Raw genomic sequence first — 21,919 nt, forward strand, 5'->3', positions numbered from 1 at the left:
AAGCACCACTTTAGCTAATGGGGCCTCCCACTGCCGCCACGCCGTTGTGCGATTTCTGTTCTCATCCTGAAGCAAAGTTCTTAACCCGAGGTACTATTTCTGGGTTAGTGGAGTCTGTAACCTGAAGCATATGTAACCCGAGGTACCACTGTATAGGTATTTATCTTTCACTTTTCAGGCAGACCTCACAAACCCGGTTTCGTAACATTATTATAACAAGAAGCACCATTTTTTTAAAAAATAACAATGACAATGTTACAATAAAAGGAAAAGACAACTTGATTGTTTCAGAGGAAACTGCTACTGCTGCTTCTCACTTCTCTCTTCATAGGGGCCACTATGGGAGGTGGATAGTGGCAACTATCCTTTCTTCTCTCCCCCCCCCCCCCCCCCCGGACAAGATAGTCCTTCATATACTCCTTTGGTGGCAACTAAGGGAGAGAGGGCCACTGTGGAAGGTGGATGGTAGAAATTTAACGTGTGTGTGTGCAGTGGTGGAGCTTCATGCTCCGGCACCAGGGGCGGAGAGCAGGCGGGGGCGGGGCTGGCGTGCATCCTGGGGGGGCGTGCCATCTGCGGGGGCGGGGCGCCCAGCACAGGCGGGGGGGGGACACCGCGATGGCACCCTGGGGATTGCACTGCCGGGGGCGGGGTGCTCCCTCTGCACTCTTCCTCCTCCGCCTGTGTGTGTGTGTGTGTGTGTGTGTGTGTGTGTGTAAGATCAGCATAGCTGCCTGCAGTTTTGGACTCTCCTTGGGGGTGCATGCTTTTCCTTGAAGCTAAGGGGACTCTCATTATGAGCTCCCACCAGGAGCCAAAAGTGAAATAGGATTGTGGAAGAGCAGCAGCTTATTCAGATCATCTCATATGTGAGTTGTGGCCTCCACACAAATTTCCAGTTGCCTAGGGCGGGGGTTCCTAGTCACAACAGTCTTCCCCCTTTAAAGGGAACAAATAGGACGCATGATGTTCGCATGCAATCAGTCGTTTGTGCAAAGGCCCAGCTAACACAGGAGGTTACTGGCTCACTGCTCCCCCACCAAGCTGTTTTAGCTCTGCTCTGGCTGCACGCATGAACCGCAGTTAAATGATTATCTCAAATTTCCTGATGTCCATTGGTTACATGTGCGCTTCCAGACATGGGTTTCCTTTGCCGGATCTCAGTGATTATTTTAGGATTATCTCTCAGTCTAGTTCTTTTGCTCTTCCCAAAACGTTTTCTTTTGTTACCGGCAGCACTTATAACAGTAAAAAATAAAATAAAAATGGTAGCGCTCAGATTCTTCTTTTATTTCTCTAAACAGCTGCAGATGTAAGGTCTATAAAAATGCATGCGTTCACATAATAATAATAATAATTTATTATTTGTACCCCACACATCTGGCTGGGTTTCCCCAGCCACTCTGGGTGGCTTCCACAGAACCCAAAATACACTAAGATGTCACACATTAAAAACTTCCCTGAACAGGGCTGCCTTAAGATGTCTTCTGAATGTCAGGTAGTTGTTTATCGCTTTGACATCTGTTGGGAGGGCGTTCCACAGGGCGGGTGCCACTACCGAAAAGGCCCTCTGCCTGGTTCCCTGTAGCTTTGCTTCTCGCAATGAGGGAACCGCCAGAAGGCCCTCGGCGCTGGACCTCAGCATCCGGGCAGAACGATGGGGGTGGAGACGCTCCTTCAGGTATACTGGGCCGAGGCCGTTTAGGGCTTTAAAGGTCAACACCAGCACTTTGAATTGTGCTCGGAAACGTACTGGGAGCCAATGTAGGTCTTTCAAGACCGGTGTTATGTGGTCTTGGCGGCCGCCCCCCGTCACCAGTCTAGCTGCCGCATTCTGGATTAGTTGTAGTTTCCGGGTCACCTTCAAAGGTAGCCCCACGTAGAGTGCATTGCAGTAGTCCAAGCGGGAGATAACTAGAGCATGCACCACTCTGGCGGCAGGTAGGGTCTCAGCCTGCGTACCAGGTGGAGTTGGTAGACAGCTGCCCTGGATACAGAATTGACCTGTGCCTCCCTGGACAGCTGTGAGTCCAAAATGACTCCCAGGCTGCGCACCTGGTCTTTCAGGGGCACAGTTACCCCATTCAGGACCAGGGAGTCCTGTTCACATCTTTAGGAAGGAGCTGCTCTTTCAGGTGACTCCCCCATCTGCCCAAGGAGTCAGCATTAGGAGCACACAGTATGATTTTACAAACCAGTTTAAAGACTGAAATGTGGTGTTCATTTCACAGTAGCCAATTATGCCTAATAGCTACAGATTGCTGCTAATGCACATGCCACGGTTGATTGATAACAAAACACTATAATGAGCCAAGGTTTGTTCTTGGCTTCGCAATCGTAGTTTGTTTGAGGGAAACAAACCACAATCCATGGGGATTGCGGTTTGTTTCCTCCATGCATTCTGGGGAGGAGTTAAATGGGTGTGACTTATTCATTCATGTGACCACTGTGGCCCTGGTTAAATGCAATTTTCATTATTGTGTTCTGTAGCTGATGCAGTCTGAACTCAAGCAAAGAAAGTGTACTTTTGAGTTTATTTTTTTTAATGGACGCACACTCTACTGGTTTCCCCCTTGGCAAACACATTTAATTCATTACATAACAGGACACTCCGGTATCTCATCCTTAAGCTCAATGGTCTGCATTTCATCAATCACACTGAAATATTTTGCTGTCAGTGTGTATAAACAGAAGGCTGAAAATGCCTGTTGCCTAATCAGCGAGCTTTGCGATGACGCAGGAAAGTGACGTCCATTCATTGTGAGATATATATTTATATATATATATGGAGAGAGAGAGAGAGGTCTTATTTACTGTTTAAGAATGAAACTTCGCTGCAATTGGCAAAGGCTGAAACATAATGGAAATTGAACTTGCCCAACTTTTCAGAACAAGTCTTTCCGGATAAATGTTACTCCATTCTGTGTTTACTTTCGCTACAGGACATGTATGGTATAGTGGCAACAGCAGAGCCACACTGTAACAAAGTGTGAATGAGACTATGGAATTGGGTTTGTTTTTTGAAATGAGATGCAAAGGGGAAATACAAACTGGATAGAGAGGCTGAGTTTTGCATTGCTGCACAGATATACCACATGCTTCTAAGTACCAACGCATGGATTACACAGTGGTTAGATCCAGTAGAAAAGTCATCCATCCTACATGCACAAATATCTGTGTTAAATGCATACATTAGTAATAGGTTTGCTTTTCTTATGATTTAGTAATGACAGATCACCTTGCCTGCTGCCTGGAATGACGCTACCTTCCAACTTCTTTCTAAACATATTTTGGGGGTGCATGGGCAGGTTGGGATTGAACTTTGAGCACCGAATGCAGTTTCTGGGTTGTATGGCTCAGGATATCCTAAAATTAGGCAGAAGTGTGTGCATGCATGCTCACGAGAAAAAGTATACATACATCTTTTAGGTAATATCACACCTGGTGGCTTCTCTGTTACGATAATCATTTCAATCAACATCTTCCAATATTTTATCTCACAAAAGCAAGCTCTGGTGCGTTACGGCCACTGGGTTATCTGTAGGCAACAGCTGGCGTGAACCACAAATGTGAGAGCCATGAGGAAATAATTCTGCTTTCAGCCACGTCTCGGATTACCACTTCAGGAAAATTGGGCAAGGTCTAGTTTACTTGGCTGTCATGGACTTGGGTGTGTTGTTACCTGGGTGCCCTCGAAGCACAGAAAGCAATGTGGTGAAGGGAGCAGGGAATCGAAGAAGGGTTGGATCAGGTTTTATACACAGGCGAATTCAGCAGCAGTTTCTATGATCCGCTTTCTACACTGAAGCATTTTTGGAGCTTCTCCAGTTATTAAAATTGCTGCTGAGTGTATTGCACGTTCACCTCTTCCATGTATGTCCAAAGATCACCATGCCGCAGAGGGCTTTGTTTGTTTGTTTTTAAATGGTACAGAAATGATATTGCAAACTGTTCCTTAACATATCCACACTGCTGTGCTGTAATATGGAGAGTGAAAGGACAGGCTTTTCATTGGGTTTTTGAATAGAAAACCTGCTCCTGTTCTTAGTGGTTTTCAGCTGCAGTCCCAAGCCTGGCTTTTTGAGCCAGGGGAGAGGCAGCTGCAAAGGAGGGAGGTTCCTTTTGATCAGCCCCACCCCTGCCCTGAAACTAATGGTGTGTGGGTATATGCTTGTGTGGAGTGTTTTTAGTTGGGTTCAGAACAGGAAGACGGGAGATATTTGCTAATATTGATGCCTTCTTTTGGTTTTATGGAGATGTAATGTTTAGGATCCAAGGAACCATACAGTGAGTTCTTTGTGTTTGAGTAGCCCTCCATGCCAAATATTACATCTATATTCAGACTTAATATGATTTGAAAAGCAGTTTACAATATAGCCTGAGAATGTGCTGCCTGCCCAATACCTTTGGCTAAGATACCGTTAACTATTTGGAGACCTCAGCCTATCACTTAAGTATTATTATTATGATGAAATTATCAAACTAAAGTTGAACATCAGGACATTAGAAACTGTTGAAATGTCAAAATATGATTGACAAAAAGAAACATTTGCTCCTATCAGGATTTGGATACTGTTTAGTTATTTTGTTTGAAGTTGCTGGACTTGTAAGAAATCCCCTGTATGATAGTGCCAACATTCCTGAAATGCCGCCTGCTCAGCAAAAATCAAAACAATAGGAAGTAAGGTATTAAAATGCCCTTGAATAGCTTAGTCCTTCCCTTGCCACTATGATTAATGTTTAACATTAGCAAGCTATGCTTTGCAAATGAATGTGTTGTATTAGCCAATCCATCACTAGAGGAGCAAAAAACATGTTTCTGGGTGATATGAATGAGCGGGGATGATATAACAGATAGTAATGAAGACCCACAGGGCTCTTTTCAGATACTGTGTGTCTAAGGGGGAACTGGATCTGACTGGTGGGCCAGATCCTCCCCCCCCCCTTACACACACCAAAGTTTGATGGGTGGGTAGGACCACCCACTTATCACTGTTTTCACAATGACCTCAAGTGACCCATTTTGCCCATGCAGTTTGAAACCCAAGTTTGTGGGCGGAAAAATAAAAGCTGGTGAAGTGCTATCCAAGCGCTGACTGTTGGTAGTTCTGAAGCACTGCCTGCAAAGCCCCTTTTGTCCAAGGCCCACCTTTAGCTTCCTCACATCTGACGACATATAGGACAACAGGAATAGGGCAGGTGGGGCTGGCTTGGCTGAAACAGATTTGCAGGCCAAACGGGGAGGTCTAGTGATGCTAATTAGGCCGTGGCCCAGAGGTTTCCTATCCTGGTCTGAGGCAATCTGTTGACAAATGAGTTGCCACTGTAGGAACAGTTAAAAACATTAGATAATTTATTTGGCTTTATTAAGTTAATGGTTACAACAGATAACCATTATTATGCCTATACCTGTTTAGCTATTTTCATTTCCTGATGATACCAGAACAGCTGGGGCTATCCTGCATTCTGTCTGGCCGCAATTCCTCATCTGACCTCTGAGTCTAGAAATAGATGGCTCTCGCATCCAGCCATGGTTAGTCCCTATTCCTCCAGGCACTGAGTCATCATGCAGTCTATTTTTTGAGATATTAAGCTGCAGTATGGTGTTTCTTGTAATCATTGTGGAGTCAAACTCAGCTTGGTTTTAATGGTGTGTGTTTTTTTAAAAAAGATTATCATCGGCATGAATTTTGATTCACAAAATACCGTGTTAAGTGCTACAGAGTGCTACCTCAGTTTATGTCTCAATTAACAATGTAATCCTAAGAACACTTACTAGGGAATAAACTACATGGAGCTCAGTGCTTAAAATTGCACTGTGGGGAATCTGGAATCCTTTTTTGTTCCACAAGTGAAAGATTTATAGGTTATGTATGTGCAAAACTGTCCCTGTTTACCAAGGATATTGGTTTACCAACTCATATTTTCTGATTCCCATCTCTGCTTCTCTGTTGCCTTTCGCATTTGTCCTGCCTGTTCCTATTTTGCTTTTTGTGTGATTCTTAAAAAAGAAAAGAAGTTGGATTGGAAACTTAGTGTGGCATGAGGGGAGCTTTAACGCTTTCTCCTTCCATGCTCTAAAATCTAAATTGAGGAATACTGCCACTGGTACCAATAGAATTGTTTTGTTCTTTGGCAAATAGAAGGTGTGGATTCCTAAGTGCAAGCTTTGATTTCCCCTGCCTAAAAACAATACTACTCCTCAACTATTTCAACTACAGTATTGGTCCAACTATTGGTCCTCCCATCTCCTGGCCAAGGAAAGAGAAGCAGCAACCTACTTTGGGTTCTCATTTGCACGCTCTTATGAGCTGCTCAGCAACATCACGCACAATGGGGAGAGTCTGAGCTATGTCCAGTCCTGTTAGGTCCCTGCCCAGTTTCTTTGCATTGCTGTCTTGTCTTTCATTGCCAGTTTCGTTTGGAAACCTGAAGTGTTGTTGAACCACTGCCACCTGTGTATGTAGCCATCATTTCTTTTCTGACTTTCAGAGAGATGCGATCATACAGCTTTGCTCTCTCTGTGGCTTAAAATTAACCAGACTAAATTCCTAGAAAGGAAGGTGGTCTGGAGAGATGGGGAGGGGTCCTCTGGAACAAAAATTCCTCCCTCCAAAGCCCCTTCCTGCCTGTATTTCTCCCAGATGGGAAAAAGGCATTGATCTGTCCTATGAGCTGAACTGGTGTTGCAGTCTGAAATCTGATGAATCTTCCCATTTTCTGCATTTGGATCAAGGGGAGTCCAAGGGCAGCTGGGGGAGGGGATGCCTGTGTGTGTGTGTGTGTCTGTGTCTGTGTCTGTGTGTGTGTCTGTGCAGCTGATCTATCACAGCACCAGGATACTGCAGTATCCCCGAGCTCTATATGTTTCTGGGTCCCAAAATAAGCATTGGGATATCCAGTAACATACACCTGCACAATCACAAAAATAATAGTTGTTCAAAGTTAGCATGCTTCCAAAATACTCATGAATGCATGAGGCATCACATAGTCTACACACACACACACACACACACAGAGAGAGAGAGAGAGAGAGAGAGAGAGAGAGAGAGAGAGAGAGAGTTGTATTTATTGACTTGGGCTTTTCTTTTTCCCTCTGGCCTGCCTGAATGCAGTACATAAATTCAAAGATTTCTGTGCATAAAATACTGCAGTTTTGTATGTTTCCTTGAATAACCTTTGCAGTTGAGCAGGAGGAAAGGCTCAAGCAGTGATACTGATGTAGAAGAGAATAACAGGATCATAGATTTGTAGAGTTGGAAGGGACACTGAGGATCATCTAGTCCAACCCTCTGCAATGCAGGAATATGCAACTGTCCCATGTGGGGACCAAACCTACAAACTTGGTGTTATCAGCACCACGCTCTAACCATCAGGCATAATGTCCCTCTTTTCATCTGAGGAATGTTGGAGTGTGTGCACTTCCTCTGCCTTGTTCCTGATTCTGTCTGCTTCTTGCAGTTTTGCTGTTTTCTTTCTTTCTTTCTTTTGATCAATCAATCAATCAATCAATCAATCACACAAGGGGATTAGCATCACATCATGTCTGGCCCTGAGTAGAGGTTAGGTTCATATGAGATATAGTACTCAAGTAAACTCACACAAATGGATCCAAAAAGGCCAGTACATTAGCTTGCCGTCCAACTGCCTACCATAAAAGCTTATCCAGACAGTAAACCTTGCTGAATAACAGCCATTGTATAATAAAAATAGCCATTGTTCTTAAACTTTAACATAGTTATGCTATTTGTTATATAGTTTTCCTAAGCTCAAAGAGCTTGACATCCCAAAAGCAGTATCTAAAGGCGCATGGAATTTAAACACAAAGTAATTTGCAATGGGCAATATGAGTTTCTTGGCCTAAGCTTCTCCTCTTTTGACTTTTGTTCGGATCAGTAATACATACACTCTATGTTGAAATCAAGCATTTTGGGGTAGAAAATGAGAGGGTTCCAACCATTATTTCAGGGGGAAATTCAGGGTTGGAGTGACAAAAGTCACTTAACCAACACATAAGTCTCTCCAATTCTTAAATTTGAAACCAAAAATTCAGTTGGAACAATTCACCATGTTATAGGGTGAGGCAGACAGGTAATTAATTAAAAAATGTCCAACTGTACCAGTTGACTTTCTAATTTTGATCCCCCTCCTATGAAGATCCCTGGTGTATTCCCATCCTGGTGCGTCTGTGCTTTAAAAATAAATTAATTCTGAATTCCTGTCCCTTCAGATTACAAGCAGTTAATGATCGTTCTCATAAATCCACAATTTATTTTGAACGCTGCTTTACATCTAAATAGAAACAATGGCTGTTCTGTGCACTTAAACCCTTAATGGCAACTCAGTGCTTACCAGTAATCCATTATCTCTTACTGAGGTTTTGGTGTACGCCTTCTTCACTGCACAATATGGCCTTAATGAAAAGGGACAAAGTATGATTTCCAGGCTCCCTGATGACAAGAAGTTTTTAAAAATATATATATATAATTTGTTATATTATTGGAATGCTGCAATACTGAGTACAAGTTTGAAGGCATCATGTTTTTCCGATCTGTCAGCAGCCATGGAAACCTCCCCTCCCCTTTCCTATTTCCTGCAAGCTGGAAAGGATGCTGAGATAGTGAAAAGAAAATCAGGAGGGCCGAGGAAGAGAACAGGAGAATATGGTTTCCTTGGCAACAGTTGCTGTGAAGCAGTGAGAGGTGGCATCTGTCTCATCGTTTGTTAAACCAAACTGGGCTCCCACCGTATCAAACAAATCTCACAGTGGTGGGGAACTACTGCCAGCTACACGCACACAGAGAGAGAAACCACTAAGAAAGTTAGGTGGTGTTTTCATAAATGGCTTCCTTTACTTAAAAAAAAAAAGATTTTTTTTAATTTTTCTAATACAAAACAATAAATTACAAATGTAACACATTGGGGACCAGAGGAAAACTGTGCCCTAACCAAAGATAACAATTAAGTAATATTAACAGCACTTGCAATAACTCCAGCATAATACGCATATTTCTTTATTAATTTGGGAAGCATTTATAGCCTGCCCATCAATCAATTCCTCAAAAAAATGTAAAGCAATAAAATAGAAAAGGATAAAAATAGGTTCAAAAGAAAATATCAGTACAGATATCGAGACAGAGATACAGTGAGCACATCTTATAAACAAAGTATGTAGGTTGAAAAGTGAAATACCATTGCTGAAAAAACAGCAACCTTTCAGACATTTTTTAAAAATAAAATGAACATTCATTGTTATTTCCTCCCTCTTTTGTAACATTCATATCTTGTGTTTCCATCAAGATGCTCAAGGCAGCATACATGGTTCCCCCAACATCCCATTTTATCTGGACAACAACCCTGTGAGATAGGTGAAGCTGGGGGAGAGAGTCTGATCTGGATTAGGGTTTTTGGACGGGTTATTACTGCAAGAAAACCCTCTGCACGATTAGTATCATATGTTGATCAGCCCTGCATGAATAGAATTGTAACTGGTCTTCTGGGAGTCTCAACTGGTATGCCATTCTACCCCCCACAATCAGTAATGGGCAACATATTGTAGAAATAAGAAAATACAAAAGAGTTTTACACAGTGCTATGGAAGATGGAGGTTTTTAGATTAATAAGTGTAATAAATATCCATTATTATGAGTGTTTTGAAGTTACTTTTAAGGTATTTAGGTTAGAGTGAGTTTTTAACGCGGCAACCCTTGCGGAGCTCAAGAGAATCAAACAGCTGACATCCCTTGTTATCAACATTTGATACAAATTGACGTCAGAGCTCTGGGAATGCCTGAGGCAACTCCAGAGCCAGCTTCCTCGCGCATTCTCCTGACAATGAATGCGTCTGTGCTTTTAATTGGTTAATGTCAGGGCGAGTTCAGACTTGGAGTAACATGAAAACATGACTATATTTTATTCTTTCCAAAAGCGCAGTTACGGAGTTGTTGAATCCCTTTAATGACCTTTGGAGAGAATATGCCTTTTATGAGAAGAAACTGTTGTTGTTTCTTCAGGAAACAGCGCTTGATTAGCACTTCACGACAAGCTCAGCCATATTTTGAAGCAGGCGTCCAGCATGGAATGACTAATACTCCATGTGTGAGGGCCCCCAAGGTTGTAGGCATTGGCTTTGGGCCACTTAATGTCAAGGAGTTCATTGTTGTGTATACCCCAAACTCCAGGGGTTCCCAGGCTTTCCTTGGAATGAAGGTCAACAGAAACCCTGGTGCCTTGCGGATAAATGGTTTTATTTACACTACCTGAGTGTAGAACGTAGGCGCTCCCAGCATGAATGCTTCAATATATCCTCCTTCTCCTGGAGGTTTCTAGGGGAGCCCCAAAGTCCAGATCTGTATGCCCAGATTCTAGCATCGCTCCACCAACTCTCTCCAATACAGCAGCGCGCACACCCCAACACACACAGCCTCTTGTTCTCCATCCTAGGATGATGAGACATCCCAACCGGGTGAGATGGGGAAAGGCCCACTCGCTTGTCTCTGTCACAACCCCTTGGGGCATGAAAATAGCAGTACAGTGGTACCTCGGGTTAAGTACTTAATTGGTTCCGGAGGTCCATTCTTAACCTGAAACTGTTCTTAACCTTAAGCATCACTTTAGCTAATGGGGCCTCCTGCTGCCGCTGCGCCACCGCTGCACAATTTTTGTTCTCATCCTGAAGCAAAGTTCTTAACCAGAGGTACTATTTCTGGGTTAGCGGAGTGTGTAACCTGAACCGTATGTAACCTGAAGCGTATGTAACCCGAGGTACCAATGTACGGAACTGGTCAGCCAAGACCATTAACTTAAGATAGGAACTGGACTTACTGGTTTACCAGGTTTCCTCTTGTAGGTGTTCCCGGGGGGGGGGGGGCTGCAGAGGGTGGAAGGTGAGTAAGGGGAAGTCACATTACACTAGCAAAAGATTTGTTCCACTCACACAATGTCGCCCTGTTTGTTCACTCTCCCAAAGCTCAAATAATGTATGGTAGTTCCATATGCACTGCAAAGTATATCTTGGAGTGCAGCATATAAAACAATATTCATAATACCAGGGCTGCTATTTCTACCGTATTGGTTGAAGGAAAGAGAATCGTGTATACCCAGAAGCCTATTTTTTGCAGATAAACTAGGTGAAATATCTCCAGGTTCTTTCTCTAATATTACTTACTTGTCATAAATCTGCTATGTTACTATAACATTTTGGTCCTGCCTTTCTGCCACTTCGGGCCTCCAAGGCAGTTAATGCTTTGATTTAAAAGCATTATAAAATGCCACAAGAAATTCTAATACACTGCAGCCTCCCAAACCTCCCATATTCGGTGGCTGAAATATACTGTTCCTGCCATGCTTGACATTTTTTTTGTGGTGGTAATATTTGGATTGCTCATAATCAAATATTGCCCCCACCCCACCCTCAAGTTTGTGTTTTCCTGTTTCGTTATTTGCTGTCCTGGGCTTCTTTGGGAGGAAGGGTAAGAAAGAAAGAAAGATGAAATAAAATAAAAATTTGTGCAGATGAACCAGTAGCAGATCAATATAATTTAGTACCAAAGGGCCTGGAAGAACAGAGGCATTTGAAAGTGACACTTATTTTCCCCTACGCAAGAAGGGTTAGTGTGAAAACAACCCCAGTAGCAATGAAAACAAGATACACATTTACATGATCAAAAAAGTAGATTTTGATATCAGGACCCATTGTAACAGTGCATAATGAAAAACAACAATTGCTTGGCTCATATGTAGCACTAAGCTATTCTCCTTTCCATCTTCAGGCACAATTGTGAGGAGATTGGAAGCTTTCACTCTGTTTTCTGCTAACTATGGTTACTCATTATAACTGAACCTAGGCAAGCTGTGATTTAAGGCATTTAAGTAGCCAGAGTTTTGGATTATAGCTCCCATCAGCCCTGGCTAGTATGGTGAATGATCATGGGTGATGGGGGTTGTAGTCAACAACACCTGGAGGGCACCATGCTGACAAGCCTGATTTATCAAAAAAGAAGTAGTCAATTTCCATTCATGGTTTATGAACCTCACTGGTTTATGAACCATAAACCATAGTTAGCACTAACCACAGTTCTCCCTTTGGATGACATATTCGTCCTCTTTGAGGCCACACTGGAATAACAGAGGGGAGGGCAAGGTTTACCCAGGCTTGTTCCTATTGCGCTAAACTATGGTTTAATGCAGGGGTCTGCAACCTTTAAGACAAAAAGAGCCACTTGGACCCGTTTCCGAAGGAAAAAAAACGCGGGAGCCGCAAAACCATTGCGACATTTAAAGCATGCACGCCGCTGCCCTCCGATCTGACAGCGGGTGGGAAGGTGACGTCGGGACGGTGCGTGACTAACGCACGCACCGCTCCCATGCGACGTCACAGCCAGTACAGCGCCCGCCACAGTGGGGAGTGTCGGGGCGCACAATGCGCCTCCTCCCCTCGCTAGTATCCGTCCCGGAGCCGCGGCAAAGGTGTAAAAGAGCCACATGCGGCTCCGGAGCCACAGGTTGCAGACCCCTGGTTTAATGTTATATTTGAAGGCAGCCAGTCTTATTTCGCTTGCAAATCGCAACAGTGCCAATACTTCATTTAACTTGAATGATTTCAACCTTGTGCAGTTGAAGGCGGGCTGGTTCAAATTTTGGTTACCTGGCACAGTAAGCACTTTTAAGCTCCCTGCCTTGCTTGTGGAGGCAAGTCCGCTAAGCGCAGCAGCTGTGAGACGCTCTTGTGAGATCTTTCACACCCATCCAAATTCCCGTGATGTCTTGCATGAGCATCTCTGGCCTTCCAGAGCCAGAATGCTGAGCAGGCCTAGTGCAGCAAGCAAGGCTGAGAGCTTAAAAACTTTTTCTGCCAGGTAACCCAAGTGGACCAGTTTTGATTCACAGCCGTGAAATCAACACCAGTGCATCAGGGCTTATATACTTCAGGTGCCACCTGCATTATAAAGGGGTCTTCTAATAATTCTCTGCACCTTTAACAAACTACAGGTCCCAGAATTCCTTGTTTAAAATGGCATTGTGGTGCTTTAAATGTTTGGTGTGAATGTGACATTAGTCACGCAGACAGATCAAAGCTGTAGGGCTATATACATGTTTAAATATACCTGGGCTAGTTGTAATGCTGTCTTCCCCAACCTGGTGTCTTCCCATTTGGCATTGCTGGCTCAGGCTGATGGGAGTTGTAGTCCAAGCCATTTGAGGAATATTGGGTCAGGAAAGACTACTGCAATGAAAAGCCAAAGTTTCTTCTTCTGCCCAAGGATGGTGCATATTCCTTTTCCACCTTATTCATCTGATTTGCCTTTCTTATTTGTGTAGCTCCTCTGTGTGCATGACACCAGATAACATGCTAAAGACTGCTTAGCAAGGCGGTGAAGCAGAAACTTCATGAGCAGATGACATAAAGCAGGAAGACAAAATTGTGTGTGTGTGTGTGTGTGTGTGTATTAAAGAGAACCATCAGTACCTGCAGACTTCTGTTTAGCCATTACTTCATATTATGCACTTAAATTTTTGTGGGGGTGTATGGGAAGGTGGGGGGACGCGGGTGGTGCTGTGGGTAAAACCTCAGCACCTAGGACTTGCCGATCGTAAGGTCGGCGGTTCGAATCCCCGCGGCGGGGTGAGCTCCTGTCGTTCGGTCCCAGCTCCTGCCCACCTAGCAGTTCGAAAGCACTCTTAAGTGCAAGTAGATAAATAGGTACCGCTTTATAGCGTTTCCGTGTGCTGCGCTGGTGCAGGCTCGCCAGAGCAGCTTTGTCACACTGGCCACGTGACCCGGAAGTGTCTCCGGACAGCGCTGGCCCCCGGCCTCTTAAGTGAGATGGGCGCGCAACCCCAGAGTCGGTCACGACTGGCCCATACGGGCAGGGGTACCTTTACTTATGGGAAGGTGGGGGATGCAAATACCAGGGATTTTGGTTAAAAAACAAAAAAAGGCTGCTTTTATAAGAAAGAACTCCACAGTGTTCTTGGTTTGGGGACTGCTTCTGGCCAAATAATTAAAATTAATTCAGGTGTAATCCTGAAACATGCCGGCAGACTTTGAAGGGCTTAAGGGAGCAGCTTGCATGAAGTTTGCCAGCAAAGAGGAATGTCACTGGTGCGGCAGCACTTAACCAGTGAAGGAGTCCCTGGCATTCTTATGAAAGTGCCACTGGTCATGTGCAACTGTAGCAGGCCTTGAAAGGGGGCATGTTGGGGACAGAATGGAACCTTGGTTTCCTGTTGCATCTGAACCAAACGAATGTGTCATGTGGAGTCAGTTACCATGCTGACCTGTAGGGATGCTCATTAAAGGCAGTGGAAGAAGATGAGTCAAAAATTTGAAAGCCCACCTGTTCCTTCCATTATTGTTACTAACGACAGGGCACATGCAAAGGCTCTTTGTGGGTGCAAATAAAGTTGAGCAGTTGCTCCACCACAGTGTGTGTGTGTGTGTGTGTGTGTGTGTGTGTGTGTGTGTGTGTGTCCATCCCAACTGGGTTTACAGAAGCTTCTTTTGTTTCTTTCTTAAAACAATCACTTAGTATTATTTTCAGTGGCACAGCAATAACCAACCCCACCCCCCACAATATACAGTTCTCCAAGATACAAAGATCTATTACAAACAGGTTGCTCCTAGACAGCCTGTTCATTGAGCATTCATCTTGATTCATTGGCACAGTTTGTGGGGAAGTTGTATGATGCTTCTTATCAATTGAACATTCATTCTCTTTTGTTTGCCGGGAGGCTATATGACATTATGTTAAGCACTTGTTATCTCAAACTTCCCACTGCATTTTCCTGTCATTTTCCTTACCACAACACCCCCTTTCCCCCTTCTTTTTTGAAACAGGAATCTCTGCACAAGAGCACCAAAACCACTTTTATAGCAGAACCTGAATTTGCCATTGTGCAGTAGAATCTCACTTGCAATATGGTGACAGTCTGGAAGTGACCAGAGATTCTTTCGACTATTCGTAAGGGTAGCTTTTTTAGTTCATCAGACAAGGCTGGCAAACAGGAGAAGAATGGCACAGAGAGCAGAAGATAGCTGATAGTTTTGGTTTGTTCATTAAGGAGCCCCCCTAGATTTTCAGATGAAGACGTTAAGCAATATTTCCTCTTCCTTCTTACTCGTTTTCTTTTGGCATTTAATGGGCATAAATACAGGATGAGCGGAGTGGGAAGCAAGATTGTTTTATCCAATTAGTGTGTTGTTGCTATCTTAATCATGAGACTCAGAGTTGATATTTTCCTTGACATGCTAGCTCTTGGGACGATGACTCTCGTCTTAATTTGATTAGTACTGCTTAGATCTGTCTAGGTCTGATAAGGTGAAATTTGGTGAATATCCAGAATCTGCCTGAATGAAGTTCTATCTTTGGATTTTCCCATGTTCTGCTGTGTAGGCAGCAATTTTTTGGTCAGGGGTCTTAAGCAGAGAGGGAATTATTGCAGAATAGTCATAACATAATGTAGCTTTCTTCAAGCTGATGCCTTCCAGATGTTTTCAACTACAATTCTAGACCAACCAAGACATTTTCCAGTGACAGTCCTGGATTTACAGAAGCTGTCCTGGTTTCTGATTTGATCTTGGAATGTCCTGCTTTTTCTTTGGACATGTTGAAGGGTATGGAGTTATACAAACCCCAAGCCAAGGAGATAATAAGTAACTATACAACCTTTGGAAGACATCTGAAGGCAGCCGCCTTGTATACAGAAGGTTTTTTATGTTTAGTGCTGTGTGTGTGTGTGTGTGTGTGTGTGTGTGTGTGTGTGTGTGTGTTGGAAGCTGCCCTGAGTGGCTGGGGCAACTCAGTCAGATGGGTGGGATATAAATAATAAAATTATCATCACCATCATAATAGAATAAGACGTCCCTATTTTCATTGGAGAGTATGCAATTCCACCTAAGCCAGCAAGGTCCAAGGTCAGGGATGATGTGAGATGTAGTCCAAAACATCTGGAGGGTACCAGGTTGTGGAAGGCCAGCCTAGTATGTCTAACATCATCTGCAGAGCAAAGCTACACATGTTTGCTCAGAAGCAAGTCCCACTGAGTTCAATGGTCCTTACTCCCAAATAAAGGAACATAGATTGCAGCCTTAATCGCATGCTTCCCTTCTTATTATCTGTAGATGCATAAAAGTGACTGCCTTGTAGTTACAGCCGTGTGAAGAAAGCCTTACAATTCTAATTTAGGTTGTGGGGGAAAGTTTGCCACTGTTCAATATAAATTAAGCTTTATTGTTTTGGCTGTATGGGAAATGAGTCGGGAAAACAAAAAACAATATCATTGTTCACAAAACACCTTTAAAAGAAATCAGTGCTAACTATTTTCAAATGTGGGTCCAGTCCTCCAGCACTGTAGAGGGGAGATAAAAAGGGTATTGTATGCTACACTTATAAAGCCAGGGTTTCAAGTGCTTTCCAGGATTTCAAGCAATTTCCAAGTGCCCAAGTAATCTTCTGCACAAGAGGCACGTTATAGAGAAAAGTCTTCTATACTTTCCAGCCTGCCAGGACACAATTGGGGTTTAATAATACAGTGGTACCTCGGGTTACAGATGCTTCAGGCTACAGACTCCGCTAACCCAGAAATAGTACCTCAGCTTAAGAACTTTGCTTCAGGATGAGAACAGAAATCGTGCGGTGGCCGCAGGAGGCCCCATTAGCTAAAGTGGTGCTTCAGGTTAAGAACAGACCTCCAGAACGAATTAAGTTCTTAACCCGAGGTATCACTGTACATTGTGTTGATTTCTAGAGTCTTCCTAATATATTCATATGTGCCCAAAATCAAAGCAGACCTTAAGTCTAATTTTTTTCTGCACCACTGTTGTTGTTTTATTATTATTATGATTAAGTAATTTTACAATTGTAATATTTCCTGGGAGCATCCTGTTGATTTTTTGTTCTGTATGATTTCTCGCTCTCACGTATTCCAGTCAGTAAATGGGTCTTTGTCAGTTGTGTGTCCTTTTCTGTCTTGTGCAAGCCTTTACTCATTACTAATGAGGGAGTAATCGCAGAATTCTATTGGGGTATTAATGCTGTGAGCCTGTCTGTCTCATGCTCAGGTTGTATATGTGTGTAAATAAAACTACATATCACAAAGACACATTTCCAGTGACCTCCGTTCTAAAGAAACTGAAACCCACATATGCACAGGAACCCTTGAATTCTCTTGTTGCTTGGAGAATGTCATGTATGTAGCAATAGAACATTCCTCTTGATATTCTTTCTTATAGTCCTCCTTCAGTTACATCTTGGGGTAGTCCTGCATTTCTTCCAGTGAGCTCCCTTGTTCTTGCTCTCACCTTCTGACTTTGCGTCAGCCATCATCCCTTTGTGATCCTATTCAGAACCACCCCCCGCCCCACAACCTTTCAACAAAAAGGGACTACCCCTTTGCCAATGAAAGGATGCCCAGGAGTGGAGGAACTGAGCTCTGAGAAGATGTTTCCTCTGAGAGCCCATTCCCTCCATGAGTTTTCACAGATCCCTGCTTTCTTTTAACAACAGGAATAGGATGCAAATAGAATCTTTCATAAAAATGGGTGGTGCAGTTGTTTTGAAACAGTGCTCTTCAGCTATGTGATCCTTCAGATAACTCTGCATCTCGCTGCTGCTGCTGTGATTTTGTGAGTGTGTGTGTTTATGCCACACCATTTCTCCGCCATTCCCAGCTGAACTCCTTTCTGTTTTGTTGTGGCATTCAAGAAGTGACACAAATTTCAATACTTGTCTCATTTCATAATGCAGAAATAGGAGAGATAGGGGAGCTGCCCTGTGTGTCGTGACCATAACAAGCACATCCTTGACTGCTGCAGAAAGCTAATATAGGTTGACTGAGTATTTCAGGAACTGATGCTCCTTTTGAAAACTGGTTTTAGTTTAGCCAAAATATTTATATATTTTGTAACCTCGGGTTACATACGCTTCAGGTTACAGACTCTGCTAACCCAAATACAGTACCTTGGGTTAAGAACTTTGCTTCAGGATGAGAACAGAAATCGTGCTCCGGTGGCGCGGCGGCAGCAGGAGGCCCCATTAGCTAAAGTGGTGCTTCAGGTTAAGAACAGTTTCAGGCTAAGAATGGACCTCCAGAACGAATTAAGTTCTTAACCTGAGGTACCACTGTGTGTGTGTGTGTGTGTGTGTGTGTGTGTGTGTGTGTGTGTGTGTAATCTCTGGAATGCCAACATTAACCCAATCCACCCCCACTTTGCATGAGAGAGAATTGGCTGGGGGTGTCCCCCTGACCAGCCCTGCTGACCTCTGACCTCCTCTGTCTGGATGATACCAATTTCACTCCACTGGTGTGACATTCCCTATTCTGCCCCTTGAGTAGATGCATCACTGGCAGGATCCATGTTAGCAGCTATTTATCAGAAGACCCAAAATGGAGTTTACGTGAAATCACGTATATATGAAACACCATTGAAAAAGCCTGCAAACATCCTCTAAACCTCTTGAACCCCCTGAAAACCTCTTTGAAAAACCAGCAGCACTTACCGAACACCAAAACCCACTACAATCGATCCCTCCAAACCTCCTTGCTCAAAATCCAACTCTCCACAGGCCACAGCAGTCGGTGCAAGGGCTCCTGGGATTGCACTGGCAAAAGCTTGTGGGATTGCTAGACACTGTTTATGAGCAACATGGAAACCAAAACAGTTAATAGTGTTAAATATACCTCTGTTTTCAGAAGCTTGGGTCAAGTGTTCTCTAGTGCCCCCCACCCTCTCTGGGAGCCCTGCTGGGTTTACCTGGCTGTGGTAGCAGCACTCTGAGCAGTCGTGGGGTTCAGGCATCCCTTTTCTCCTAGGTCAGAAAAATCCTATTGAGGAGGAGGAGGCAAAGGCACAATGGGCCCTGCTATGTGCTGGGGACCTGACAGTTGCCCAGGAATGCCAGGTGTTCACACCAGCAGTGCATCCACTTAGTTACATATTTATTCCAGCTAGAAGTCCGCAGAGTATTCAGAGTGCTGTTCCCTTTATTACGTGGTGCCTTTCTCAGATCCCAAATAATGCAGAAGGGGGAGGCAGACCCCTCAGTCCCTGCAGGATGATGCTCACAAGTCATGTTGCGTAATTAGAGATCTAATGCAAATTCCGTATCCCAGTTAATCCATGACATTTGGGTCAGCCAGTTACATCAAGAGGGGATGTGCTTTGGTACCTTAAGATGTCCTGTTTTGCTTTTTTTAATGGTCAGCGCACCCTTGTTTTTCTCACCACCTGCCTTGAAACATTCATTGTTTTTCTCTGCGCCCTGAGGGTTTATGTTATATAGACATCAGAAATTTATTACAAAGCAAGTTACCTACGTCATTGAGAAAAAGCCCAAACATGGTTCCATTAACTTCCTTGTAAGTGCTTCTCCTTAATAATTCTGGTGACGTGCAAACTGTATCCTCGTCCCTTTCATGCCAAACCAGGGGGGAGAGATAACTAACAGTTCGCAGAGACGGGTGTGCGGGGAGGAGGGGGGAGAAACCCAGAAAGCACATTTGAGCTCTCTGTCCTCCAAAAGGAGCTACTTGACCGAGCTGAGGCAGGCCTTTCTATCTCACAGTAGGTGGCAGTAAACCATTTCATTGTACTGTATCTCAGATTTCCAGAATGCCTGGTTTGTAGGGGAAGCTATTGAAGCATTGATGGTGATAAAAGAGAAGCTTATTTGGCCTGCGACTGTGTGAGAGGTCTTGGGTGACATAACAGTATGTTGATGTGTACAGCTGCTGTGGCAATGATTTAGGCCATAGGCATATGTAAAACCCAGATTTTATAGGAAGGAAAAATCTGACCTTAACTATTTTACAGGCCACAGCTGACATGCTGAGAAATTTGTTCATTAGCTTCTTTTATTTTATCCAGGGTATCATATAAGTAGGGTAACGAGATCAGATTGTTAAAAAGAAAGGACTTTGCCTTTCGATCTGCTCCGTTAAATTGGAGAATTTGTGAAACGAGAAATTCTAGAGAGATTAGGCTGCATTAAGGGGCAATGCTAAATATGCTTATTAGGGAGTAAGCCCCATTAAAATGACGGGTCTTACTTCTGAGTAGGCATACACAGAACTGCATACACAGAAGGGAGCGGGTGGCGCTGTGGTCTAAACCACTGAGCCTCTTGGGCTTGCCGATCGGAAGGTCGGCGGTTCAAATCCATGCAATGGGGTGAGCTCCCGTTGCTCTGTCCCAGCTTCTGCCAACCTAGCAGTTCGAAAGCATACCAGTGCAATTAGATAAATAGGTACCACTGCAGCAGGAAGGTGAACGGCGTTTCTGTGCACTCTGGCTTCCATCAGTAATAATAATTTATAATAATAATTTATTATTTCTACCCTGCCCATCTGGCTGCGTTTCCCCAGCCACTCTGGGCGGCTTTCAACAGAACATTAAAAAGTGGCGCTGCATCCCATTGTCGCCTTTGACTGGACTTAACCATCCAGGGGTCCTTTACCTTTTTAACTTTTTTAAACAGAATTGCATTGTTAGTCTGTTAGAGCACAAAACAAGGGGTCTTGGGGCACCGTCAAGATTTATTGTGACATAAACATTTGTGGACAAAATCTGCTGTGTCAGATGTTGGTTTATGACACACACAAAAATATGTTTAAGGTGCCACAACACTGTTATTTATGAGAGACCTCTTACATTTGTGTGAAGTCTTTGGTGGTCAGAAGTGGAGAATGCATGACAAAAATTATAGTTAAATTGGTCTCATTATATATTTCTTCCCCCATGAACACAGCCCCTTATTCTGCAAATTCACATCGGCTTGCTTTTCTTTTCTTTTTCTTTAAGAGCAAATTCCTATTCCTCAGGGCTTTCTGCTCCTGCAGTATGACTGTGGCTAGAGACAGACAAGCCTGTGTTCTTTTGAACAGCTGAAGGTGGTATGATTGGGGTACTGCGGCAGCGGCTGAGCAAACCTATTTCTTTGTTCCGGCATCACCTCTGATCAGAGAGGCTTGACAGGTTTTTGAGGCACTAGAAAAACCCTTAGCTGAAAAGATTTGTTGGATTTCTGTGCTTTGCAATCGGGTACCAAGTAACTCTATTGCTATTCAATCAACCTTCCTACTATACTGTTGAGAGCAGGGGTAAGGAGTCTGTGGCACTGAGGCATAGTGTCAGAATTGTAGAGTTGGAAGGGGCCACAAGGGTCATCTAGTCCAACCCCTGCGATGCAGGAATCTTTCACCTTACGTGGGACTCGAACCTGTGACCCTAAGATTAAGAATTTCATGCTCTGACTCACATCTGCCCCAGCCAGTATAGCCAATGGCCAGGGATAATGGGTTTGTGCACTCAAAACTTGGGTAGGGGGTGAGACACAGTTTCCACGCCCCTGATGCAGAGCTATGTAGAGGATAGGAGTCTCAAGAAAAGAATGTAACTCCCATGAGCCGCATCTTTAAGGTAAAACAGATAATGAGATATGACAAATTAGTATGCACACAAATTGATTATAGAACACAGCCTCATATAATAGATATGTGTGGGTTTTATAGCTTCTTTCATTTCAGCCTGCAATTCAGCTCCTAGATGAATTGTTTTAAGCTTTACCTTATATGAATACCCATAGGGGTGGGGAATTAAGCTTAATTCTACCCCACTTGAGTGCTTGTTAATATCTTCCAGATAGCATCTATCACTGTAATAGTATATTCTCTCTGTTAATTATGAATCAACTCATTATAAGAACAATGTCATTTTATGTATCCATGTAATGAATGTGTAACAGAACTCAAAAGAAGACAATTGCAAGCTACTTAGACAAGCGCCTCTGTAAGGCAAAGTGCTGTGATGAATTTTGCTATGTTTTGAGTTAACATCTTATAAGCTTGTTATGCTTATAAGCAGTGTTGAACCCTGATACATATGAAAAAGGCACATGTAGCTTGATATAGAGCTACACTG

At 43.6% G+C, this 21,919-nt stretch overlaps 1 protein-coding gene across 5 annotated transcripts in view; it reads left to right on the forward strand.

Moving 5' to 3' along the window:
* PDE4D (phosphodiesterase 4D) overlaps positions 1–21,919 on the forward strand; it is a 606,101-nt gene that overhangs the window by 357,793 nt on the left and 226,389 nt on the right. The window lies entirely within an intron of this gene.

Source organism: Podarcis muralis, chromosome 11 (genome assembly GCF_964188315.1).
Source record: "Podarcis muralis chromosome 11, rPodMur119.hap1.1, whole genome shotgun sequence".
Lineage (NCBI taxonomy): Eukaryota > Metazoa > Chordata > Lepidosauria > Squamata > Lacertidae > Podarcis > Podarcis muralis.